Source organism: Vulpes lagopus, chromosome 4 (genome assembly GCF_018345385.1).
Source record: "Vulpes lagopus strain Blue_001 chromosome 4, ASM1834538v1, whole genome shotgun sequence".
NCBI lineage: Eukaryota > Metazoa > Chordata > Mammalia > Carnivora > Canidae > Vulpes > Vulpes lagopus.
In genome coordinates this window covers 13,886,567-13,913,970 of record NC_054827.1, presented here as the reverse complement: position 1 = coordinate 13,913,970, position 27,404 = coordinate 13,886,567, and the positions used below count along the sequence as shown (strand labels likewise).

The following is a 27,404-nucleotide window of genomic DNA, read 5'->3' as shown; positions in this document are numbered from 1 at the left end:
CTCTATTTCTGAAGCGAGGAGCGTCACAGAATGTGGGATGGCAGTCGGCTTCCTCTGAAAGGAGCCTAAAAGACCATCAAGTCCAACACATCATTTTACTGTGGGAGAATCAGGAGCAAGGAGACCTGGCATTGCCCAGTGGTGTGCAGCAAGCTGTTGTCACACTGTGATCCTACTTCTTGATTTACTCTGTGACCTCCAGGGCCAACTGCTTCAGCTTGCTCTCTGTCATTTTGCGGAAGAGCCTAGTCAGGGACACTGTGATGTAGCGCCAGCAAGCATTTTGTGGGGTATCCTGTTGCCTTGGGCTGGTGTGATTGTTGTCAGAGGCCTCAGCTGCGTTCGTGAGCCTCCTTTACGGGCTCCTGCTTCTCACGAGTCCCGTGATAACAGCATGTTGTGAGCACTGCTAGGAGCCAGAAGCTGGGCATCCCAGGCAGAAAAGGACGTGGCCCATGGGCTTGTGGTCTCAGAAAGAAGAGAGTATTCTACTGATGGCTCCAGTCCGCTAGCCTCAATGCAACGGTCACTATCACAGCCTCTTCTAGCAGACGTGCACCAGGCATCCTATTGGGCTGGCAATTTCTCTGGACTTTTCCTTCCTCGGCATCCCTGATTCCTCACCCACTCTGATCACCAACAGTATTCTCAACTCAATGATGAGGTCAACGGGAAGTGTGTGGCAGGGATGGTCCCTGTTGGTGCAGCCGGGTGAAGATGAGGAGGTCCAGGGGCACCTGGGTGGCTCAGTGGTTGAGTGTCTGCCTTCAGCTCAGGGCCTGATCCCAGGGTCCTGGGATTGAGTCCCACATTGGGCTTTCTGTTTTTAGATATAGTACCTGACAGCCTTTGCTGAACAGGGCAGCAGCTCTGAAACCACACTTGCTTTAATAAGCACCACCCTTTATCCAAATGCTTTTCAGCTTCTCTGCCCTCACGGAAACCTTGACACCTCACACTCCTGCTACTAGAATCTGATGCTTTCAGAAGTTGGTTTTTGTTTTAAGTGGGGGGCAAAAAGTGCTCTAATGTCTTGCTATTCACCTGTGCTTCTCACCCCAGCAGGGTCCTCACCACCTGGGAGCTCCTTAAGAAATGCGGAACCTCAGGCTCTGCCTCTTATCTAATTAATCCGGATCTGCATTTGAACAAGATCCTCAGTGGACTCCAGTGTACTTCAGAGTTCCAGAAGCACTGCTCTAGCAGAAGTTGGAGGCCACTATTTGGTGTTTAACAACTGATGGTTATCTGATGGGAGAATAAATCCCAGGTAGGAACGCCACCCCAGGTGGCAGCAGGAGGGCAAAGGCAGAGGGGACTTCAGGCTCTCCTAGGTGGTACTAATTAATTGCATAGATTGAAAGGTTTCCTAGGAATCGAGGGGGCTTTGTGGCTCTGCTTGTTCACATATTCTATAGGGTATTTGCAGTACTTCCCTTAAGTACTGTCTCCTATATGTGATGATTTATTTCCTACTTGTCTCTCAACTACTTGAAAGTAGTAGATGCCTTCAAATGTGGTTTTTCAACATTGTTTTGTTGAATGAAGCAAAACTGGGAGAGGAACCCTGGGGATTATTCTGGCATCAATGCTAAAGCTGATTCTAGGCAGTCTCTCATGGGACCCCATATTGTCTTATTTTACTGGTTATTTTCAGACTTAAAAGACCTACAAGAACTCAGAGAAGTATAAATATAATTATGGAGGATAATACTTTTGGGGAGATTGCAGGATAGATGAGGCTGTTGTTTTCCCTTTTTTAATGTTAACATGGCTTAGAAAAGTATATTGCAGATGCTGTGAATGGTGGCCCGTATGGGCTTTGATTTTTCTAGGCAACTGGCTTTCTTTTGGGTTGATAATTACAGCTTTTTGCTCCTGGTTAACTTGAGTGGCCTTCCCGAAGTTATGACTGAGGAACTTTGACTCATAACTTTGACTCTTTCTTTAGCATAAAGATTTCATCTGCTCTTCAGGCTAAATTTGCACAGAAAACTAGAGATACACATTACTGAAAAAAGGAAATTATTGTAAATTATAATACATGACAGAGAACATGGAAAGATTCCAGGTGGGGAGAAAAGGAAATTACAAGGAATAACACTTCCCTTGTATGGGCTGTAATAAGTAGCAGAGGTCTGATGATTGGGTCACCAGATCTGTGCCTACAGGTGACAGCCCAGCTCCTCCCCTTCCTCCCTGTCCTCTTCATTCATTCACCACCAGATCTGGCATTCACTGCGTGCTACGCACTGGATGGGGTGACATCGGAGCCCCTGAGAACAAATGTAGGGTTCTTTGAAGAATCTATAGGTTCCCACGTGTGAAAAGAGCTGTCCTTCTTAGGGACAGACCCTCATTTGTAATTTGCCTGTTCAACAGGGCCACACTCCCCCTGGAGGGCCTAGAGCAGAACTTGCTTCTTGGCCTTCCAGCCTCCTGGCTCCAGCACTCCTTGGCTTGTGTCTGCATTTCTCCAAACTGTGCCTCTGGGGTCACACTGCCTTCTCTTCTCCCTCCCACCCCTCACTCCGAAAGATCCTGGTGCTTGTGTTTCAGACCACCTGGTCAATCTCCCTTTCTTAGGATCCTTAGCTTAATCAAATATGCAAAGTCCTTTTTGTGTGTGATATTCCCAGGCTCCAGGAATTAGATGTGATGTCTTGGGATGGGGGTGGGGTGGCAGGATGTCAGTTAGCCTCAGGTCGGTACCTGGGGCAGTGCCATAGTGGGAGCTCAGACCCACTAGGCACTGATGCCCTGAGAACAAGGCCACCAGCGGGGGCAGAGGCGTGGCCCACAGGAAGTGGGGTGGAAGGTGAGGGAAAAGCATGCTCCGTTTCCAAACTTAGCAGAGCGATCCCTTCTCCTTCCTGTCTTTCTTCCCTGTTCCCTCTTCATCTTTTCTTAGCCCATTTTCATCACCAAACTCCTGGCTCAGGATTAAAGCTGCTGTGATACATTTATGCCACATTATGAGTTAGGCCATCTTTAGTTTCTAACCTAAGCCTTTGTTATCATACTTGCTGGTGTGCACACACAATGGCTCTGTCTCAAACCTAGCTAATTAAGACTCAATCTTTCCTTCCCCCCGACTTCTCCAGCATCCTTCACCTAGTTGGCCACAGGTCTTTTGGGAATGCTGTACCCCTGCACAGTAGGACCTGTGATCTGAGGAGATCTTGGATGTACATCCTAACTCCGCTTATGTGAAGGTCTTGGGCAAGTTGCTGCACCCTGGTTTCTGCATCCATGAAACAGAGTTGATACCCCCTTCCTAGGCTTATTGAGATGACTCAGCGAGGTAATGTTTGTGAAGTTCCTGCCTCAATGCCCAGGCCCTAGGGGGTGTGCATGGGCTGACATCCTCATGGGTTGGTCTGGTGGGGCACCTGCTGTCTTCCTGGAACAGTGCTGAGCCCTCTTATGACAATGGGGATCAGCCCCCAGTTGCTGCCTTTCAGGAGTTTATTGAGTGAGACAGACCCAGGAAGGGAATCTGACACAAGCTGGCAGGAGGCAGGTGGTGGTAAGAAGAGCTCAGAGAGGACTTTCTGGAGGAGATGATTAGTGAACTGAGTTCTGAATGATGAGTTGGGTGTGTTGTTTCCTAGGGCTGCCACAGACGTGGTAACTTGAAACAATGGAAATTAATTCTCCTAAGTTTTGAAAGCTAGAAGTCCAAAATTAAGGTGTCATCAGGGCCATGGGCCCCCTGAGGACTCCAGAGGAGGTTTTTGTTCCTTGTCTCTTCCAGCTCCGGGTGGCACAGGTGCTCCTTTGTTTGGGGCAACATAACTTGGGTCTTTGCCTCTGTCTTCATGTGGCTGTCCACGTGACTCTCCTCCTCTTATTAGGACATTTGTCATTGGATTTAGGGGCCACACCTGGATAATCCAGGATAATCTCATCTCGAGATCCTTAATTATATGTGCAAAGACCCTTTTGCCAAATAATGTAATAACCGCAAATCTGGTTGGGCATTAACTTTTGAGAAGTTCAACCCACTGCAGCGAGTAGGAGGTAGCCGGGCAAAGTCAGGTGGGAGGGCTGCCCTTAGTAAAGGGGGTGGCACAGAGAAGGGCACAGAGGCATGGAATGGCTTTCTGGTTTTGGGAAACACAATGTAGTCTTACTAGCTCATGCACTGCGAGGAGGGCTGAGGTAGGAAATGAGTGGAGAGGCAGTCCTGGGTTGGGGGCCAGACTGGGCACAAAGTAGTAGAACGTCTGTCAGAGGCTGAAGTAAAGATGCTGAGGTTCCGCATGAGAGTTAGAGATGGCTGAAGATGTTTGAGAGAGCAGATCCAGCAGGACCTGGAGAAGGATGCGACGTGGCAGGAGAATAATGGGGAAGATCATTGCTGGGTTTCTGGTTTGGGGAATTGACTACACAGAGACCCCACTGAGATTAGCAATAAGGGAGGAATGTAAGAGAGCCATGGATACAGGGCAGGTGGCTAGGAGAAGATGGCTGATTTAATTTGGGGCATATAAATCCTAAAGCTCATATAAACACCTGTAACTGGGTGCCTGGAAGATAAGATAGAAAACTGCAGGTCAGAGATGAAGAAGGTCAGTGTCCGTGTACAAGGACCCATGGACCATTACAGTGGATGAAATCACTTAAGAGCTTAAAGGAGAAGGAGAGGGGGCCAAGGACAGAATCCTGGGGGATGCTAATGGGCACAGAGAGGGAGAAGGCCACCAACCAGGAAGGGGTCATTGGAAAAGAAGAAGAGCTCAGAAAGTGCTAGGATTCCTAGGAGCCAAGGTGCAGATGGTTCCAGAAGGAAATACTCCAAAAAGGAGCGTTGTGAGGATATCCGGTGATGAATTCAGACCACATACCTGAAAAGACAGTCCTCATAAACTACGGGGGCTGGAGGGAGTGGGGGCACGAGGTATATCTGTGTAGCACAGACCCACGCAAAGCCCAGGCCACTGGCACCCTGCAGAGGGCAGTGGTGGGTGGTGTCCTGCTCTTCTTTCTCCTAGGCTAATAATAATAATGGTCAGCTCTTAGCCAGCATCCCTCCCTTCCTTGCACTAAGCACTATGCAGATCTTTGCTCATTTAATCCCCACAATGCAGTGAGTAGCATGTTTATTTGCCAAGGTGTGGGGGTTTCAAGGACACTCGACCCAAGGGCTTAGAACCATTAAATGGTAACTGAATACATAACCACCACCATTGCCTTGAGCCCATTGAGCTCAGAAGTCACAGAAGAAGACTTCTCAGCTAAGAAACACACCCACCCTCCAACAACCAAATGTAGCTGCTACTTCACCAAGCTGGAAGGCAGTTCTTCTCAACATGCCTTGTTGAGACCTTGTAGATTTATTTTCCCTCTTACATCCCCCAAAGGTACAAGTTACCCATAATCATCAGATACTTCAATTCAGTTTTCTCTCTCACTCTTAATCTCCACATTTCTGATACTCCAGTTATACAGCAATGTTCCTAAGCTCTTTAATACACCAAAAGCTTTTTGACAATGCACATCCTGAGGTCCACGAGAGAGACTATCTGGGGTGCCTGGGTAGCTCAGTCAGTTAGGTGTCCGACTCTTGATCTCAGCTCAGGTCTTAATCTCAGGGTCGAGTTCAAGTTCCACATTGGACTCCGCGTTGGATGTGAGCCTACTCAGAAAAAAAAAAAAACACAACTTTTTTCCCCCCATGGTTTGGTTTTCAAACTCCATGTGTTTGGATCTGTCTCTTTGATTTTGATGCCCTGGTCCATAATCTGGCCTTTATTTGGATACCGTTGCTATACAATGAATGGCTTGTCAATAATGTGAGGTTATGTTGTGGTTATCAGATGCTTAGGATAATGAGCATCGTTTTTTTTTTTTTTTTTTTAAAGATTTTATTTCTTTATTCATGAGAGACCCAGAGAAAGAGGTAGAGACGCAGGCAGAGGGAGAAGCAGGCCCCATGCAGGGAGCCTGATGCAGGACTCGATCCCAGGACTCCAGGATCATGCCCTGGGCAGAAGGCAGACGCTCAAACACTGAGCCACCCAGGTGTCCCATGAGCATAGGTTTTAAAAAAAATCTTTTGTCATAGGTTCTGATGTATTTCTCAGTCAATGTGTGGCCTTTTTTCTTTCTATTAGGATAGTTGATTCCCTCGCCCCTTACCTCCTTATTGGCTCAAGAGTAAAGTCTGTGTGATCAGTTTAAAGTTTACTTGATTTGCAAGACTCATTTTGAAAAAAGATAAACAGTATTAGTATTACGGATCTGGGAGCTTAGTGACCCAGAGCTGGGCAGGTTTGGACAGATCGGGGGTTAGCTGGTGCCCTCTAGTGGTCGGAACTATTCAACAGCTTCTAAGAGGAGGGTTGACCTTTGTGGGCTGCAGGCTTAGAAAGAAATGAGTCTGTCTGCCTTGGACTTGCTGTTTGGATTCCGGCTATGTCTTGCCAGGGTGCCTCATCTCTCTGGCTACAGTATTTTTTTCTGTATGAGTTGGGGTGAACAGTAGTGAACAGTCAGCACGTACAATAGGCTGCCCAGGGAGACCGGTCGGGTGTGAAGGGAAGGCAAGAGGGCAGGTTTGCCCCCGCAAGGAGCCCTGTCATAGCCTCACCATGCTGCATGTGAGCTCTTTGAGGCCAGGACCCTGACTTCATCTTTGCATTCCTAACATCTGACCCAGGGCCTGGCATGGAGAAAGTATTCAAATAAATATTGAAAGAAGGGAGGCCAAAAGGAAGGAAGGTGTGTTGGTGAACTTGTTTATATTTGCTCAGGAGCTGGAAGGTCAAGATGAAGTCTGCAAAGTGGAGCTTAGCGTGGCACCCCTCACATCAGAAACATGACCCAGAGGTGATGATGGCACAGCTGCTGGAGGTCTCATGCTGCCTGGAGGAAGAGTAGCACCTGGATCCTGGCACTACAGCTTGGAACGCTTCTGAATTCTTTGCCTTCCAGCAGAAAGGGGGTTTCTTTTTTTCTTTTCTTTTTTTTTTTTTTTTAAGATTTTATTTATTTATTCATGAGAGACCCAGAGAGAGAGGCAGAGACACAGGCAGAGGGAGAAGCAGGCTCCATGCAGGGGGCCTGATGCGGGACCCGATGCTCGAACTCCAGGATCGTGCCCTGGGCCAAAGGCAGAGGCCCGCCCAACCCCTGAGCCACCCAGGCGTCCCATAAGGCATCCCATAAGCACCCAGGGATGCTTTCTCTGCCTGCTAGAGTGGGACGTGGCTTCTCTGAAGTGCAGCTTGCAGAGAAGTCAGTTCTCCCACAAGGGGCTTTGTATGACTTCTCAGCCAGTCCTCATTGGAGTGTTTTTGGCACAGCTGTTGGCAGAGCTCTCCTGCCAGGTGACCTGGGTTCTGGTTCTGGCTCTCCACTCTGTAGAGTTGGGACTTGTCGACCATGATTGCATGGGCCAATTCCTTAAAAATCTTTCTCTGTCTCTTTCTCCCTTGTACACACACACATACATACACACCCTCTTGGTCCTGTTTCTCTGAACCCTGATCAATACTCCCAGAATCATGTTAGCTGCTGGGTAGAGCGATCAACAGACCCAAGAGACTTAGCCAGCCCCCTGAGAGAGTCCCTTGCAGTGAGGGATTGGAGGTCCGATGGTACCCAGTGATGGCGGACAGTGGACACACAAGGCGGGGGTGGTTGGAGAGCAGAGTGTGGTCAGGAGAGACTCCCAAGGAGGACGTGGGTTTGGGTTGACCAAGGATGAGTGGAGCACCTGGAGAACCAGGCTGTGGGGCAGTCGAGGCTGAGGGAGCATATGAAGCAGGGCATGGAGGTATTGAGGAGCCACGGGGAGAGGGGGCAAGTCTCCTCACCCCTCCCCTCTGGTTGGCTGTCACTTCCAAGGGAAGCCTTTCTGGCTTCTGTATTTGGGTGAAGCCCTTAATATGTGGTCCCAGCATCCTGTACTTGTGACACATAATCCCATTGTTGTATAATTGCATTTTTTGACCGATTATTTGATAAATAATCTGTAATCTGAGTGTAAAGTGACCCGGAGAAACTTGTTACTGGTGATGGGGAAGAGAGTGAGGGGTTCTTACTGAAACCCACGAGACAAGTGACAGAGTGACAAAGGCGGTGGCTGTGGGGAATGCCGGGGTGGGTGGAGACAGAGGTCAAGGAGAAGGGGCTGTTTGCCGCAGGGCTCTAGATTGTCTCTTTCTGGTTTATTACGATTTCCCCAGAACTTAGTGTGGCATTTGGCACACATAGGGACTCTGTCACGTTGGTTATGGAATAAAGGAATGCCTAGTAGACACGTGCCTGGCACACAGTGGTGCTTCCTGAATATTTTGCCCAGCGCCTGAACATTTTGTTGCACCTCAATGTTGTGTACTTTACCGAGAGTCCTAGCTACCAGGGTCCTGCTTCGAGTGTTGAGACATCTGGCTGCCTCCCATATCTTGCAGTAAGTCCTGAAGACTTGTTGTGTGAGCCACCAGGTTGTGCACACCAAGGGGGAGTCCCTCTGTTTGTGATAGGTTGGGGCGAGTCCTCCTTTCCCTTCCCACCAAACAGAAAGCACCATTCTCTTTGGGAACGCAGGCCAAGAGTATGCCCTTCCCCAGACTCGGGCAGTGAATCCTTGTCTGGTCTGTTGTATGTGCCAGGAACGGTATTAGGAGCTTTACACATATTGTTTTATTTGCTATTTTCAGTTCTTTGAAGTGTTATTATCTTCATTTTCTGGAGGAGGAAACTAAGGGTGGGTCACCTGGCTGGTAGGGGTAGAGAGGGGAGGGCCATCCTGCAGGCTCTGTACCCTCCTCTCTGTGCCAGGAGGTCTCAAGCCTGGCTGCCGGTTGGAATCACCTGGGATGCTTTATTGTAACCCAGGCTTGGTATTCCATCGGAAGCTCCAGGCCCAGGGCCCAGGCTTCAGTATTTTTCAAAGCTTTCCAAATGTTGGCAGTGTGCACCCAAGGTTGAGAAGCACTGTTTCTCAGGCCTCCCCTGGGCATCTCTCTGGCTTCCAGATTCTTGTTCCATCACTCCTTGGCTGTCCCAAACTTCGGATACTCAAACAACACTCTGCCCTCTTCCCCTAAATTTGCACGTCTTCTCATAACCTTGCTTTAGAATTCTTTCACCCAAGGAACATGGGAATGTGGGGTCGTCTGTAAGTGTAGCTTTGCTCCTACAGCCTCTTGAGTCCTGCTGATTTCATCTTGACACCTCTCCAGTCCCTCTCAGGATCCCCACAGCTACTATCATTACTGCCTCATGGGTTTTTCTCTTGGGCTTTGGCAATAGCCTCGTGACATTTTGCTTGCCGCCAGCAAGCTCCTCCAGTGTGTTCTATGTCTACTGGTGCTAGGGCTGTCTTTCTAAAATGCAAAATCCTTCAGTTACCTCCCATTGGCTTTGAGAAAAGCATCCCAACTCCTCAATATGTCCTATCCTGCTCTAAGATACCAGTCTTCTGCTGCGTTATTTCAGGCAGCCTACAGTCCTGTGTTAAAGCACCTGCAGTGTTTCCTCAGTGTGCTAAGCGCCCCTGTGCCTGCCTCTCCCTGTGGTTTCTTGTGTTTCCAGCACCTCTCTTTTCCTGGGTAAATTCAGTTTATCTTTCATGACCCTGTTCAGGAGCCTCTTCCAGGAGCCTCCCTAAATGACCTCTGACCACAGAGCTGGTTTGGGTATTCCTCCCATGTGCTGTAGTGAGAGCACCTTGAATTATGTTGTATTTTCCTACGTGGTTGACTGTTTCTCCACTAGATTGAGAGGCTCTGAGAATTAGGCATTATTTTACTCATACTTGAACCCCTGAAGCCAAGCAAATTGCCTAGCATGGCACACAGCACACATGTAGTCACACAGCGTGTGTTTGCTGAATGAGGAAGTACCATGAGATGATACAAAGCTTGGACCCTTGGGATCCCTGGGTGGCGCAGCGGTTTGGCGCCTGCCTTTGGCCCAGGGCACGATCCTGGAGACTCGGGATCGAATCCCACGTCGGGCTCCCGGTGCATGGAGCCTGCTTCTCCCTCTGCCTGTGTCTCTGCCTCTCTCTCTCTCTCACTGTGTGCCTATCATAAATAAATAAAATAAAATTTAAAAAAAAAAAAAAAAAGCTTGGACCCTGACGGTAGGCCACCAATGCATAATGTTGGAGTTGAGAATGGACGGGATATAGGATAGTGGGGAGAAAGGAAAAGGAAAAGGCAGAGAGCCATCAGAAGATTCTAGTATCTGGGGTAGGAAGACGTAAGCCTAGTGTAGAGCTTCAGATACAGAAACAAGGAGCAAGAAGGGAAAGGCCAAACTTATGATCACATTATTTTTTTATAAAGATAGGAACATTTTAGAAAACATCTTGCATGCATTCAAAAAGCAACTACATCCAACATGGTGTCAGGGGAATACTTGATTCTAGATTCTTGAGCTATTTTAATTAGGAGTGAATGTCTATCTGTACGTTTCTTCTGTGACCCTGCTGCAAAAGGCACTTACCATATTTGTGGCAAATATGGCCTTTCCTATGTGGGGGGAATCTCTGCATTAGGACTTCTTCGCCTGGAGGTAGAAACCAGAATTCGGTGTCCCAGTTTCCCTTGAAGTCCGGGCACAAAAACTGACCTAGAATCTGCCAGTCAGACTTTTATTTGGAAGAAGGCAATCTAAGAAAAGAAAGCTGACTGGAGTGTCTTTCTGGAAAGGGTGGAAAGGGTGGCTTGTGGTGGTAGATGGACACGCAGCGTTCAGAATAGCAGTGTCAGAGGCCCTGATCGGGTCCTCCAGTGCTCACTGTCGTGGTGGGACCTGCACCCTCCCTTAGTGGCTGCAAGGTGTGAGAGAAGGCCTGTGGGGTGAGTGGCTGTGGTTCCCGGCTGCAGACCCCCCCCCCCCCAATTCTCTGCTGCTCCTGGAAACACTGTAAGCTACCTTCTATCCTTTGACAAAATTTTTTTTTTATTATTTATGATAGTCACACACACAGAGAGAGAGAGAGAGAGAGAGGCAGAGACACAGGCAGAGGGAGAAGCAGGCTCCATGCACCGGGAGCCCGATGTGGGATTCGATCCTGGGTCTCCAGGATTGTGCCCTGTGCCAAAGGCAGGCGCCAAACCACTGCACCACCCAGGGATCCCGATAAATTTTTTTTTAATAAATATTTTATTTGTTTATTCATGGGAGACAGAGAGGCAGAGACACAGGCAGAGGGAGAAGCAGGCTCCCTGCGGGGAGCCCCATGCGGACTCGATCCCAGGACCCCGGGATTGCAACCTGAGTCAAAGACAGACGCTCAACCACTGAACCACCCAGGCGTCCCAACAAGTTTATCTTCTGTTTAAACATTCCAGTGGATTCTATTGCTTGCAACCAAGAACCTTGACTGATAGGACTGCTTAGGCCTAATAGGATAAGCTGTAAGGTGTTTGGGAGAACCTTGTGATCAAATCTGAAAACCGAAGATAGGCTATGGTGTAACAAGCAAAGACGAAAGAAACTAGAGAGCTTAGTTTTAGTATCCAACAGGATGGGATTCAGGTCCTCCCCCTTCCCGACAGGCACTGTGTAATACTAATAGGTATAATCATGAGGAGATAAAATAGCAAGGGGGATTCACAAACTGAGTCCTACAGCACCTCCATTCGTAAAGTGGGAATTATAAGCAATATAAAGAGAAGTCTACATTTCCTACTTCTAGTCTGTGACATTGAGTGAGGAAGAGCTGATCGAGGGAGATCGAATTCATATTTTGGGAACAGAAAATGGACCTTCTTCCTAAGTGCCTGGGTAATATTTGTCAATTACAGATTTTCCAAGAGTATAAACAGTACAGAAAACATTCAATGATCATCACATAATAAAATCAGACATTAATAAAGCCAGAAACAAAATGTCTCTTCCAGTAGGAGATTAAAAAATCTATTTACATATTGAAATACTTAAAGAGGAAATGATAAGATGTCTGGGATTGGGTTAAGATGGTCACATACTGATTGCTGTTGAAGCTGGGTGGTGAGTATATAGGAATTCATTATACTATTCTCTCTACTTCTGGGTATGTTTGGAATTTTCCACTGAAGAATTTTAAAAGCACTTTATTAAATGTTCTTGGTATAAAAAGAAGGCATGGAAATCAAAATTGTAAAATTTCTAGGAACCAACAATAATGAAACCTATAGAATATAGATAAAGCAGAGCTCATGAGAAAACTTATAGTCTAACTACTTAATCAAAAATAGGAAGAACTAAATATTCAACTCAAAAAACTGAACAATAGAGAATAAGAAAAGAAGCCAAAGAAAAGCAGAAGTAAGAAATGAAACACAGATAAAAAGCAGAAATTCATCAATTGGTAAATGGGAAAAGGTGGTGCTGAATCCAAAAGCTGGTTCTTTGGTTAAAAAAAAAAATCCTTAGCATCAATCTAGAAGTAATGAAAATAACTTGCAATTAGAATAAAAAAATAATCCTGAGAATAAAATGCTTACAACTAACTGGTCACAGGCTTATCGCAAATAATGCTATGATGCCCACCTTTTTACCCAGATGTTTGCAGAGATTGACCAGTTGGACCATAAACTTGATTATGTGCTAATAGCAAAGGTGGATCTGATGCAGAACACTCATGTGGAAGGAAAAGTATTTGCAGAGGAATTTTGAAAAGATGAAGCAATTGTGCCATAACTGATTTTCAGTGAATTTCTCCCTAAAATTGAGATGTGCCCACGAACAGAATATTTCCCTTCACGGTGATCACTTTGGCCTGGGTGGCCGCTCCCGTGGCTTGCTCCTGGTTTGAGCAAACACTCCCTCCAGCCAGCACCGGAGCCAGATGCAAGCAGCTGGTACAGCCTCCCCCATCAGTCTCAGCACTCAAATCCTCTCTGGACAGAGCTCTGGTCAGAAATGTGAGCTGAGTTCATTTTGGCCGGTCATCCCCCTCCGCTCCAACCTCCTCCACCCCTTTGTTCTCTCTTCTCTCTTCTGCTCTATGCCTCCCAGGTAGGTCACCGTGGCTCTGATGACTTTCCCACCAACATTTTCCATTCTGTCCTTGTCCACCACAAATCACACTTTTGCTCTTGTCTGCAGAGACCACCTCCTGTTGAGTTGCTCATTCTCTCCTGTCTCATGACTGCCATGCCACGGCGCCCTGAGGGGACCACCTCTAAGCTCTGCAATTCCATAACTGAGGCCCAGAGGCTCCCGCGTATGTTGTGTTCACCTCTTCACCTCTGGTTCTCGGTCCCTACTCTACTTTGGCCACTCTGCCTTGGGTCCAGTTATCCCTGGGGAATATTCACCTGGGAGAGAGTCCAAATGCCTTTCTAACCATAATCCAGTCTCTCCCAGAGCTTCTGGCTCTGTCATTACATATCCCACAAAGATTTCATTAGCACCTGCTATGCCCTAGGGGCCATGCAAGGCACTGAGATGTGGTCGTGGGCCAGAGACACGGTCCCTTCTTGCTCAGAACCTGTTCCAACTGGAGGAGAACAATAATCAAATAAGGACCTCATTGTTAACTGAGGCAAATGCCGGGAAGAAAAGCCCTGCTACCCATCCTGTTCTGATCACTGTTGTGGTCTCCTCTACATTCTTCAGGCGCCAGGAGGCCCTGCTCACCCCCACTTGCTTTCCACACTACTCCCCCCCCCCCCCCCCGCCCCGCTCTCCCAGCTCCCTCTCCCCTTTCCTTTGGCAGACCCACAAGTACAGAGTCAACTCTGCTTTACCTCTTTCTTCCATGAAATTGGGCTCCTGAGTTACGCTGATCCTCACAAAGCAGCATGAATGGGTGTCCACCCCCCACTTTGAAAACATCCAGCCCTAAATGCACCCTCAGGGCTGCTTAGCAATGCTCACACACATGTCCTGGTCTCCTCAGTTATCATTCCAGACTCGCTCACCTTTGCCCCTGCATGATCTTACACCCTCTTCTCTGGGGATGTCTTAATGTCTTCACAAAGAGAGTGGTTACTGCTAAGGAGAGCTCTTTGCCCCCCACTGTCTCCCCACACACCCACCTGGGTTATATTCCTTCTTACCTCTTCCCCAACTCCCCGCCCCCCCCCCACCCCCGCAATAAGGAGCCCCTTCTCTCAGGGGCTCATTTCTCCTCACCTGCCTCTCACCTGGCCCCTGTTTTCTGAATCCCATTAACTTCCTACCTCTAAGAACTTGCTCCATGGGGACACCCCTTCTTTTCCCACATGATCCAGCTTTCTCCATTCCCTAGCTCCTTCCCCTTAACACATAAACCTATTCAAAATGTCCACATCCTGAAACAAACAACAGTAAAAACTCTCTTACCTCTGATTTTCTTTCTAGCTCTCCTTTTTTTCCAGTTTTTAGCCAAGCATCTAGCAAGAATGGGCTCCACTCATGGTCTCTTTTTCCTTTTCACTTGTAAACTCCGCCCACTGAAATCCAGCTTCCGTGTTCACTGCCCCAGTAAAATTGTCTCATGCATCTTTGTGCTCAAATCCAATGGACATTTGACTTCTATTGGCATTTGGTGTAGGTGACACCGTCCTTCTCAAAGCTTCTTCCTCACTTGGTTTTTATGACACTGCTTTCCTGGTCTTCCTGTTATTTCTGAACTCTTCTCAATCTGGATTTTTTTTTTTTTAAATCTCTGCGAGTCCTTTATTTTTTTATTTTTTTGAAGATTTTATTTATTCATGAGAGACCAAGAGGAAGAGACACAGGCAGAGGGAGAAGCAGGCCCCATGCAGGGAGCCTGATGTGGGACTCAATTCCGGGGCTCCAGGATCACACCCTGGGCAGAAGGTAGTGCTAAACCACTGAGCCACCCAGGCTGCCCTCTACGAGTCCTTTAAATATCCAGTTCCCTGGATTCTGTCCCCTGCTATGTGTATTTTTTTCTCTTACTCTTCCTACTCTACTTGAGTGATTTCACTCACAATCATGTTTTCAAATGTACCCACAGGTTCATTAAGCTAAAAATCTCTTTTTCTTTCTCTAGAGACTTTTCTCCTGACCCCCAGATGTGTATCTCCACCTAGATGTCCCTTAGATTAGTTACACAGAGCATTTCAGGACTGGAGCCATCATCTTTCTCAACATGCGTGGATGCATTCCAGTATTCCTGTCCTCTGCTTCATGTGCCAGGGAATTGTAAACACATGCAGCTGTCCAAACAATTAAGAATATCGTTGAAGAGCTTCCTTTCCCCACTTCCCAAGCACTATACATGATTTTTCTTAAATATATTCACCCCTGCCCTTTAACCACCCCTCGCCACCCCACCCCTGGCATCCCACTGCCAAAACCTTGTTTCAGATGCAATGGCCTTACTTTAAGCATTTCTGCTTCTATTGTCTCTCCCTCTAAAAAGGATCTAGAAAGAGCTTTTTAGAAAAAATTATCCTTGGGCAGCCCGGGTGGCTCACTGGTTTAGCACCGCCTTCAGCCCAGGGCGTGATCCTGGAGTCCCAGGATCGAGTCCCACGTTGGGCTCCCTGCATGGAGCCTGCTTCTCCCTCTGCCTGTGTCTCTGCCTCTCTCTCTATCTAATGAATAAATAAATCTTAAAGACAAATTCTTAAAAATTATTCTTGAAATAATTGACATAAAATGGGTCACTAGTTTCAAGTGTACAACATAGTGATTTGACAATTCTATACATAACTCGGTGCTCACCATGGTAAGTGTAGTCACCATACAATGTTATTACAGTATTATTAACTATATTCCCTATGCTCACTTCTTGTCTCTGTGATTTTATTTTATTTATTTATTTATTTCTGTGATTTTATAACTGGAAGTTTGTACCTCTTAATCCCCTTCACCTATTTCACCCATCCTCCTACCTACTTCCCCTCTGGCAACCGCCAGTTTATTCTCTGATTTTGAGTCTGTTTATTTTTGGGGTGCCTATGGCTCAGTGGTTGAGCATCTACCTTTATTTGGCTCAGGTCATGATCCCAGGGTCCTGGGATTGAGTCCTGCATCAGGCTCCCTATAGGGAGCCTGTTTCTACCTCTCTCTGTGTGTCTCTCATAAATAAATAAATAAAATCTTAGAAAAACAAAAGTCAATTTATTTTTGTTTTTCAGATTCCGCCATGTTCCAAAACATGATACTTATCTCTCTCTCTCTGTCTTATTTCACTTAGCGTAATACCCTCCAGGCTCATCCATGTTGTTGCAAATGGCAAGATTTCATTTTTTGTATGACTGATATTCCATTGTGTGTCTGCGCAAGCGTGCGCGCATATATATACCACCAACAGTGCATGAGGGCTCCTTTCTCTCTACATCCTCACAAATACTGGTTTCTTCTCTTTTTGATACTAGCCATTCTGAATAAAGTAAAGTGATAGCTCACGTGGTTTTGATTTGCATTTCTCTGATGATTAGTAATGTTGAGTATCTTTTCATGTATCTGTTGTTCCTCTCTATTTCTTCTTTGCAAAAATGCCTATTTGGGTTCTCTGCTCAGTTTTAAATTGGATTGTTGTATTTCTTTGGTGTTGGGTTGTATGAGTTCTTTACATATTTTGAATATTAACCTCTTATCAGATCTGTTATTTGTAAATATCTTCTCCCATTCAGTGAGTTGCCTTTTAGTTTTCCAGATAGTTTTCTTTGCTATGCAAAAGCTTTTTATTTTGGTATAGTCCTAGTAGTTTATTTTTGTTTTTGTTTCCCTTGCATAAGGAGACCTACCCATAAATCTGTTGCTAAGGCAGTGTTCAAGAGATTATACTGCCTATGTTTTCTTTTAGTAATTTTTGGTTTCATGTCTCACGTTTAGGTTGCTAATCCATTTTGAGTTTATTTTTGTGTGTGGTGTGAGAAAGTGGTCATTCTTTTGCATGTAGCTGTTCAGTTTTTCCAGCACCATTTACTGAACAGACTGTGTTTTTCCCATTTTATGTTCTTGCCTCCTTTATCATAGATTAATTGACATATATGCATAGGTTTATTTCTGGGCTCTCTATCCTGATCCCTTGAGCTATATGTCTGCTTTTACCTCAGTATCATATTGTTTTGATTATACATTGTTGTTGTTTGTCTTGAAATTTGGGATTGTGATTCCTCCGGCTTTGTTCTACTCTCTCAAGAACATCATAGTGAATTGGCAATTCTACACATGACCATGATGAATGTAGTCACCACCTATCACCATACAGTTGTGGCTCTTTAGGGTCTTTTGTGGTTCCATACAAATTTTAGTATTATTTTTCCAGTTCTGTGAAAAATGCTATTGGTATCAGTATTTTTATGGGAACTGCATTGAATCTATAGATTGCTTTGAGTATTTTGGACATTTTTACAATATGAATTCTTCCAATCCATGAATATTGTATATCTTTTTATTTGTATCATCCTCAGTTTATTTCATCAATGTCTTATAATTTTCAGAGCGTAGATCTTTCATATCCTCTTTAAACTTCTGGGTATTTTTAAATTTTTGGTCCAATTGTAAGTGGTGTTATTTTCCTAGTTTCTCTTTATGCTACTTCATTATTAGTGTATAGAAATGCTACCAATTTCTAGGCATTAATTTTGTATCCTGCAACTCTACTGAGTTCATTTATCAGTCCTAATAGTTTTTTTATGGAGCCTTTAGGATTTTTTATATATAATATCATGTCCTCAGCAAATAGAGACAGTTTTATTTTTTCCTTACCAATTGGATGCCTTTTATTTCCATTTTTTGTCTAATTATTATGGCTAGGACTTCTATACTGTGTTGAATAAAAGTGGTGATAGTGGACATCCTTGTCTTGTTCCTGATTTTAGAGGAAAAGCCTTTTCACCATTATGATGTTAATGGGTTTTTCATATATGGCCTTTTTGTTATGTTGAGGTATGTTTCCTCTAAATCTACATTGTTGACAGTTTACCATGAATTGATGTTGTATTTCATCAAATGCTTTTTCTGAATCTATTGAGATGATCATATAATTTTTACTTGCTAATGTGATATATCATATTGACCAGTTTGCAAATATTGAACCATCCTTGTGTCCTTGGAATAAATCCCTCTTGATTCATGGTGAATGATCCTTTAAAAAAGTTTATTTTTTATTTTTGAGAGAGAGAGAGAGAGAGAGAACAAGTTGGGAGGAGGTGAGGGGCAAAGGGACAGGGAGAGAGAGAATCTTAAGCAGGCTCCATGTCCGGTGTGAAGCCTGACACAGAGCTTGATTCATGACCCTGAGATCATGGCCTGAGCCAAAATCAAGAGTTGGACACTTAAGGCAGCCCAGGTGGCTCACCGGTTTAGCACCACCTTTAGCCCTGGGCATGATCCTGGAGACCCAGGGTTGAGCCCCGCATCAGGCTCCTTGTGTGGAGCCTGCTTCTCCCTCTGCCTGTGTCTCTGCCTCTCTCTGTCTCTCTCTCTCTCTCTGTCTGTGTCTCATGAATAAATAAATCTTAAAAGAGTTGGACACTTAACTGACTGAGTCACCCAGGTGCCAAGTGAATGATTCTTTTAATGTATTGCTAGATTTGGTTTGTTAATAATTTGTTGAGGATTTTTGCATCTGTGTTCATCAGCAATGTTAACCTATAGTTTTCTGTTTTTGTGGTGTCTTTGTCTGGTTTTGGTATGAGAGTAATACTGCCCTTGGAGAATGAATTTGGAGGTTTTCCCAGAAAGATCTTTCTGTCCCATAAATCAGGTAATGTTTTTCTCACCAGAATTTACCAGTGGCTCCCAACTGGCTCCAGGATAAAGCCTAAAATCCCTCCCATGGTGCCCAAGGCCTTCACAGAGGCCCTGCCCTGCTGAGCTGCTCTCAATCTCATAGTCTATGTTCCAGCAACACTGACCTGATTGCCATCTACTGAGAACACCCCTCCCTTCTCTTTCCCTTTAGCAGATGCTTTTTATTCCATAAAAACTGCTCAGACATGCCTTCTGAGAGGCACCAAGGAGATACGTAGCATACTTCTCCCACTTCCTTTCATCATACCTCCAATATAGTAATTATAGTATCACCACTTGTAAGTCTGATAAGCTCCAGATACTACACCTGCTTCTATTCATATCCTGAGTTTCTAACACAGTTCTTGGTATCTTGCTAGTGCTCAGTAGATATTTGCTTGGATTATCTTGACCTCAAACTCCTTAGTAGCTGTTCCTTCTTTTTCTGTTACAAATACAGGGACCGAAAATGGCTGTTTCATATCATTGATCTAGTTTTCTCCCTCTTCCTTCCTTTGCCACTTAGATTTCTTTCCTCCAATCTTTCTTTTGAGAGAAAACTCTCTTCTCTCATGGCATATCTTGAATTTTTCTTCATTCTGTATCCTCTTGAGACCTAGCTTGTCCTGTGAAAATAGATTCTGAAACACTCTGGCCAGGCCCCAGCTTTTGTGGTGGATCAGAAGACTAACCTGCCACTAGGATTGTGCACAATTTCTGGCCTGGCTTTGTCCTTCTTACTGGCTTCTTCTCAGCTGATAGGCCTTTTGTTTGCCAGTGTTAACTCTTGTGCTATTTGCTTTTCTAGTCTTTGTTTCAAGTTCTTTCTTCAGACACTTAACTACCAGGAAGAAAAGGAGGAGGGACATTTTCCACTAAGAACTAAATTATAGGAATCCCTGGGTGGTGCAGCGGTTTAGTGCCTGCCTTTGGCCTGGGGCGTGATCCTGGAGACCGAGGATCGAATCCCACGTCAGGCTCCTGGGGCATGGAGCCTGCTTCTCCCTCTGCCTGTGTCTCTGCCTCTCTCTCTCTCTCTCTGTGTGTGACTATCATAAATAAATAAAAATTTTAAAAAAAGAACTAAATTATAAATGGTGTCCTTCCTGTCAGTGGTATGGCACCTGCAGGGCGCATCTAAGGTCTAATGGAACACCCTGGCTTTCACCCTCATGTCCTGGACTTTTCTCCAGAAGTCAGTGCTCTCATACATACCCTCTGCCCTAGTTGTACTTTTTAATTTTGTTTTATTTTTTTTAATTAGCGACTCCTGGGTGGCTCAGTGGTTGAGCATCTGCCTTTGGCTCAGGGCTTAATCCTGGAGTTCTAGGATCGAGTCTCACATTGGGCTCCCTGCGGGGAGCCTGCTTGTCCCTCTGCCTGTGTCTTTGCCTCTCTTTCTTTCTCATGAGCAAGTAAATAAAAATCTTTTAAAAAATAAACAATAAATTTAGTTAATTAATTAATTCATTAATTTTAGAGAAAGAGAGCATGTGAGTGGGGGGAATAGCAGAGCAAAAGGAAGGGGGAGAGAATCCCAAGCAGACTCCATGATGAGCTCAGAGCCTGATGCAGACCTCAGTCTCACCACCCTGAGATCACAACCTAAGCAGAAACCAAAATCAGATGCTTGACTGACTCTGTCACCCAGGTGCCCCAGACTCTTACTTTTTAACCTTCAACAGTTGGTGAGAAATTTTCTGATCTTCAAATTGGTACTTTAGATTTTTTTTTGTGAATTTATTTGCTCAATAAGCCTTAAGAAACATGACCATTATGTTTCATTTAAGTGATCATTATGCCAATTTTACTAAAAAAGACTAAAATGACACCAAATTGGAATTGTTCTGATAAAGGGCGTGAGAGAGATTGCTTGCAACAATGGTCATTGGCATCAGTGTTTGGGAAGTGAGGGCAAAAGTGGTGTTAGAGGTTGAATTGTGTCCTCCAAAAAGATTTGTTGAAGTCCTAACCCTTCATTCCTAATGTTATTTGGAAATAGGATCATTGCAGATGTGATTAGTTAAGATGGAGCCCTTAACCCAATATGACTGTTGTCTTATAAGATGATGGGAACACCTAGGGGGCTCAGTCAGTTAAGTGACCAACTCTTGATTTTGGTTCAGGTCATGATCTCAGGGTTCTAAGATTGAGTCCTTTGTCTGGCTCCCGGCTCAGTGGGGAGTCTGCTTGCAGACTCTTTCTCCCTCTCCTTCTGCCCTTCCCCCTGCTCATGTGCTCTCTCTCTCTCTCTCTCTGAAATAAATATATACATACATATACATATGCATATATAAAGAAGATGATATAAGGACACAGAGAGGACATCATCTAACACAGAGATTAGAGTTATGCAGCCTCGAGCCAAGGAAGGCCAACGACTGCCAGCAGGATTAGAAGCCAAGAGAAAGGCGTGGGATAGATTAGAGCCCAGCCCTGCTGGCTGGCAGCTTGACCTTGGACTTCTAGCCTCTAGAACTGTGAAAGAATACATTTCTATTGTCTTACCCAGGTTATGGTAATTCATTACACCAGTCCTAGGAAGCTAATAAAGGCAGGTAGTATTCGAGGCTACATGTGTCTTCTAATAAGAGTGACACATGGGTTCATTTTGGGCCTCATTGGCAGTAGTGTCATGTTCACATTTCTGCAGATTCAGCCACAGCCCCCATTCCTTTGAAGGAGGCATTTATAATAACTAATGCAGGAGAGCTCAAGGCTGCAAGAGGAACAAATTGTTTGTAAATTATGGTCGGTTCATATAAAACATGATTGGTCTTTTGCCAAGTGCCCCACGGTGACCAGGTATCTTTCCTTTGTGAAAGGATGGAGTGGATGTTGGTGGATTTTTGGTAAATGCATTGAAAGCTGATTTGCCAAAATTTGATTTGGTGGAAATAAAACTTGCCTAATGATGAATTCATTGGATTTACCACAGTTGCTGATTTAGTAAATTTGTCATTCGTACTGAATGACTTTAATAGCCAACAGTGTTCTGGAAAGATTTAACTAACTAGTTTTCAGTTTTGTCAGGTCTGTCCAGCAGTATTGAAGTAAGATTCCATTTCCAGAAAGCTAACAATCCTAGATCAGTATAGCCTCATTATGAATAAATATACTTGGGATCTGATAAAGCATATTTTATGACTAGGAACCCCGATTTCAGGGTTTTATACGGAAACTTTTCTGTTAGATTTTAGTTTGACTGACTTTATTCACACAGTTTTAGGACTGTTCTACAAATTTCATAAATACTCTGTAACCTTCATTGGTAATTTCTAGCCAGTAGGAGCCAAATTTTAGTATATGATATAGTTTTTCCTATTGTTTCCTGCCTTATTTTATATTCTACCCATATTTCAACTTTTAAAAAATTATTTTGCTATTTTATTTCTTCATTCACATTTTAGTACTCATGGTGTGAATATATCCATTTTTAGACCTTCATCAAACAGACCATCTTTTGTAGTAATATCTTTGGGCATCACCACTCTGAAAGGTGTTACCCATTCACAGTGAAGCTTTCTGCGGAAACCAAGACCAAATCTGTATATCCCTATTGCTCCCTGTTAGAAACCAGAAGGTAGCATTTTAAAAAATTTAAGCATTTGTAAAGATACAATAAATCTAATGGTTTATGAAGTCAAGAAAAAGTTGTGTTTTTGCTGGTTTCACCAGTTTTTTAGTCTCTTTGATAGTGTTGGTGATAATTAAGAACTTTTGTTGTAATTTAAGAAGTAGATGTTTTACACCAGCTACTTTGTAGCCTGCTCACTGGATGTCAATTTCTTGCATGTTTCACATTTTAGATTCTGAGCATCTTTTTCTTTGGCATAAAATAGAAGCCAGCTATTCATTTGATGATATACTTTAACAAATCCTTGAATCTGGTAATATCAAAAGGTGATAGATTAAACTGAAAATATGTTCTTGCAAGAGAGAAAACCTACCTTGTCATTTATAAAATCCTAGACCCTTGAGAAAGCGTCCATGTTTGTAATTTGAAATATATAGGGGCTTCTCCTTACCCAGAGTATATCCTGTACCCAGAAATCCCTGGCATATACTGAGCTTTGAGTGGGCCATGGGTAGGGAGAAACTAAAACTCAACTAGAAACCAAAACCAAATTCAGATGTAGTGGGGGAGGGGCTGGGACTTTTTGAAGACAATGTAATCCTGTCCTATAAATCTGATGAAGGGTGGTAGGAAGTGCTAGCTCTTAACTTGCCAGCTCCCCTTGCAGGAGGGTATATAGGCTGAGTTCTGGTCAAAGGACTGTGGTCACTTGAGAGGTCCCACCTGTAGGCCTGGCCCCATGGAACTTCCCCTGCCACTCTTTCCATGGCCCCCTTTGACTGGTGCAGTGGAGACAAGGCCCAGCTCAACCTTAGAGCCCCGTGTGGAGGATGCGGGGTCACTCAATGGAAGGAAGCTCGGTCCCGGAGGGTGCCCCTTGGAGAGCTGCCTGCGGAGCAAGGATACATGCTTCAGATTTGCCCAGAGCAGGAAGTAAGGTTCAGCTGTGTTAAATCAACAAAATTTGGCTATCGTCTGTTACAATAGCTAGCCTTTTTGATCGTAATATAAAGATTATAGAAACTATCAATTTTGAAACTTGGTCATTCAGGGAATGACCTTTTATGCAACTGCTTTGCTCATCATCAAGAATACAGTAATAGCCACCTTTATTGCATGTCTTTTCCAGGAGCTGTTGGGACATTGACACATACTCACCTGTCTCATGGTCACCACAGCCCTGTGAGGTAGGTAGTGTTTTTTTTTTTTTTTTCCCACCCTTTTTTCACAGAAGTGGAAACTGAGGCAGAGATGTTTAAGTATTTACAGTCACACAGCTAGTAAATGGTGGAGCTGGAATTCAAACCCAGGCAGCCTGGCTCTGTAATGTTCTCTGTTCATTGCCCTCGAGGGACTAAAAATGTCACATGAGACTCCAGCAGATCTGTTTGACAAGAAGATCACTCCAGTGCTTCAGAAATCAGGTCTCAGGCTCTTGAGTTAAAGACGTCCTTAAGTAAATGTTACCCAAATCCCTATCCTCCATGAACAAAATAACAGCTGAGCCAGAGACGCTTCCTTTAGCTGCCTTGATCTGTAAGAAGTTCGTTCTGGGGAATCCCTGGGTGGCTCACCGGTTTAGCGCTTGCCTTTGGCCCAGGGAGTGATCCTAGAGACCTGGGATCGAGTCCCACGTGGGGCTCCCTGCATGGAGTCTGCTTCTCCCTCCGCCTGTGTCTCTGCCTCTCTCTCTCTCTGTCTCTCATGAAAAAATAAATAAAATCTTAAAAAAAAATGAAGTTCATTATGACCCACGTGGTGTTTTGATGGTTGCAGCTGAAATAGACTTCCTAGGCCTCAGATGTGATTATGTGATTTGGGGGCTGCTCCATGATGAAGCACCAGTGCCTGCTCTGCAGGAGTGATAATGACATCAAAAAGTATTCCAGAGCATGTGGGAGCAAATACACCCTGGAAATGTTGAAATGCTTTGTAAGCAAGTGTATCCCGTTCCAGGCAGACCTAACTTGCTAAACTTGCATTTTGCCCGACGGCTAAACTGTGATCCTGCCAAGAAAAACCACCACTGAAGCCGCACAGGGAAGGCGTGGTGTCACAGATCCATCACTATCTCCTTCTTGCAAGAGGGACAAATTACCAACTCCACGGGAGGCCACGGATGTTCTTATCTCCGCACAGGGAAACTCCGCGCCTTCCACCTTCCATGTGAAGCTGTGTCAGGGGGCAATGCTCGGAGGAGAACTCTGGGTGGCTGCCAGCAGCGTGGGGTGACTGAACTGCGCACCTGACTTGTCACACCCCCCGGAGGGCAGCCACCAGCGCTCCTCTGGGCGGCGCAACCTTCCCACAGCGAGCCAGGACGTTCTCATCCAGCTGGATGGGTTCATTTTCTCTTGCCGCTCTAGTAAGCCACACAAACGTAGTTTCTTAAAACAACACAGCTTTGTTTCTTGTAGTTCTAGGGACCAGAAGTCTAAAATCAGTTTTGCTGGCCTATGTGAGACGTGGACAGGTCTGCTTCCTTCCGGATGCTCCAGGGGAGGAATCCTTGCCTCTTCCAGCTTCTAGAGGCCGCCTGCACCCCTTGACTTTGGGGCTTCTTCCTCTGTCTTTACCATTAGCACAGAGCCTTTCCCCCTCTGGAGCCGATTCCCTCTGTCTTCCTCTGGTCGGGACCCTTGTGATCGCATACCCGGCTAATCCAGGATGATCTCGCAAATCAAAACCACAATGAGATCCCACCTCACACCAGTGAGAATGGGGACAAGTAACAAGACGGGAAACAACAAATGTTGGAGAGGATGTGGAGAAAGGGGAGCCCTCTTGCACTGTTGGTGGGAACGTGACCTGGTGCAGCCACTCTGGAAAACTCTGGGGAGGTTCCTCAAAGAGTTAAAAATAGACCTTCCCTACGACCCAGCAATCGCACTGCTGGGGATTTACCCCAAAGATACAGATGCAGTGAAACGCCGGGACACCTGCACCCCGATGTTTATAGCAGCAACGTCCACAATAGCCACACTGTGAAAGGAGCCTCGGTGTCCATCGAAAGATGAATGATAAAGAAGATGTGGTTTATGTATACAATGGAATATTACTCAGCAATTAGAAACAACAAATACCCACTATTTGCTTCGACATGGAGGGACCTGGAGGGTATTATGCTGAGTGAAATAAGTCAATCGGAGAAGGACAAATATATGGTCTCATTCATTTGGGGAATATAAAAAATAGTGACAGGGAATAAAGGGGAAAGGAGAAAAAATGAGTGGGAAATATCAGAAAGGGAGACAGAACATGAGAGACTCCTAACTCTGGGAAACAAACTAGGGGTGGTGGAAGGGGAGGTGGGTGGGGGGTGGGGGTGACTGGGTGATGGGCACTGAGGGGGGCACTTGATGGGATGAGCACTGGGTGTTATGCTATATGTTGGCAAATTGAACTCCAATAAAAACAAAACAAAAAACCCTTGACCTAAATGCCTGCAAAGTCCCCTTTGCTACATGAAGTGACGTGTCCAAGGCTATCTTTGGGGGGCCATTATTCAGGGGGTTGGGGTCTGCTGCCCACAGGCGGACGCGGACTCCGCTCGTGATGAACTATTCCCAAGAACATGTGGGGGCGAGGGCTGGGGTTTTGGGGACCGTTCAACCCCTTGGGGCGAGAGTAGATCTCTCTGTGCTGCTGTCATCATGCCTGCAACCAAGACACTCATGTGTGCATCTTTCCTTCTTCATCTCTGGAAAGTCTGTCTCAATGGTTACACTCCATGCCAGTTTCTTTTGCTGAGTGGAAGTAGCAGGAGCTCTCCCTAGAGCTGGGCTGAGGCAAAGGCCTTCACAGCCTCAATGCCGCATAGAGGGAACAGCACAGAAGACCCCCCAGGACACTGGTTTCTGGCCCTGGTTGTGCCACTCACCAGCTGCTGATCTTGGTTGAGCCAGTGAATCTGTCTGGGCTCAGCAGTTTGGCTTCATATAAGGAAGTTTGTAGCTGATTTTACCCCAAAATGGGATCTGTAGGATACTAGTAGCAAGAACTGCTGTGGGGAAGAAGTAAACGGGGAATCATTTTAGCACGTATACACCTCCGTTCATCTAGGAGAGCCACAATGTCTTGAAGCATTATCAAGGCTTTGAATAGTCCTGCATAAATGCAGTTGGATAACCCTTAAACCCAGTGTTTTATGAATTATGTTGAGATCTCAGAGCACCCCTGCTTTTTTTTTTTTTTGATATAAAAAAAAAGACTTAGGGAAATACTCCATTGGTCTCTAATGAAATCATGAGTCATGCCCCTTTAAGATGCCCTTTGAAACAGGTTCTTTGCTAATGAACTGGCCCCTGAGAAGAATGGAATATGCCCCATGTTGCCTCACCTAACCTCCTGGAGGCTTTCCTCATTTTCATCTTCAATTTTAGTGTAGACATCAGGCTAGGGAGCTAGAACCTGTGAGTCAGCCTTGGCAATGAGGTGGAGGGTTGCAGGGTTCCCTGCCACCACCCCTTCATGTATTTATTTTAAAGACTTTGTTTATTTGAGAGAGAAAGTGTGTGTAAGTAAGTATGAGTGGAGGGGGGAGGGTCAGAGGGAGAAGCAGGCTCCCTTCAGAGCAAGGAGCCTGACGCTGATGCCTCAGAGCTCGATCCCAGGACCCTGGGATCATGACCTGAGCTGAAGGCAGATGCTTAGCAGAGTAAGCCACCCAGATGCCTCTCACCTCCCCTTTAGATTTGCTTTACCTCCCTAACTATTTCTTCAGTGTCTGCTAGGACCTTAGCTCTGGAGATGGAGGCAACACAGGAGACTTTGAGAAATGTAATTTTTTTGAAATTACTTGTCCTCAGAAGCCAGCAAAAGGGAAAGAAACAACCAGGCACTAGTCTCACACTATGGGAGGGTCCGTGCTCCCCCCTCTTGGTTAATCTTTTGGAACATCCTATAAGGCAGATAGTCCCCTTGAGGAATGAGAAGCCCAAGACAGAGAGACACGGGGCTATGGGAAGAGCCCTGGGCTGGGAGTCCACAAAAGATCCAAGTTCAAGTCCTGGCTCTGTGACTTGGGACAATTCATGCAACCTTTCCACTTCCTCAGACAAAAAGCAGGCAACTGGAGACTATCCTGTTTGCTTGACCTATGAACCTCTTCCAGTTGGGAGTGGGCTTTGAGCAGGTCTGGGAGACAGGTTACACTTCGAAGGTGGAAGAAAGCAGA

General features: G+C 45.3%; 1 long non-coding RNA gene across 2 annotated transcripts in view; it reads left to right on the top strand.

Annotated features, from left to right (window-relative positions):
* The window catches only part of LOC121488890, a 30,789-nt gene extending 5,797 nt beyond the window's left edge, over nt 1–24,992 (top strand). The window contains exons 3-5 of one of the 2 annotated variants that reach the window (XR_005987206.1): nt 1,066–1,270; nt 23,358–23,415; nt 24,185–24,992. This is a non-coding gene — a long non-coding RNA (uncharacterized LOC121488890). Of the gene's footprint in view, nt 1–1,062; nt 1,271–23,357; nt 23,416–24,184 lie in introns of both variants that reach the window. The other variant, XR_005987207.1, reaches the window with a different exon arrangement.
* Nucleotides 24,993–27,404: the final 2,412 nt, after the last annotated feature.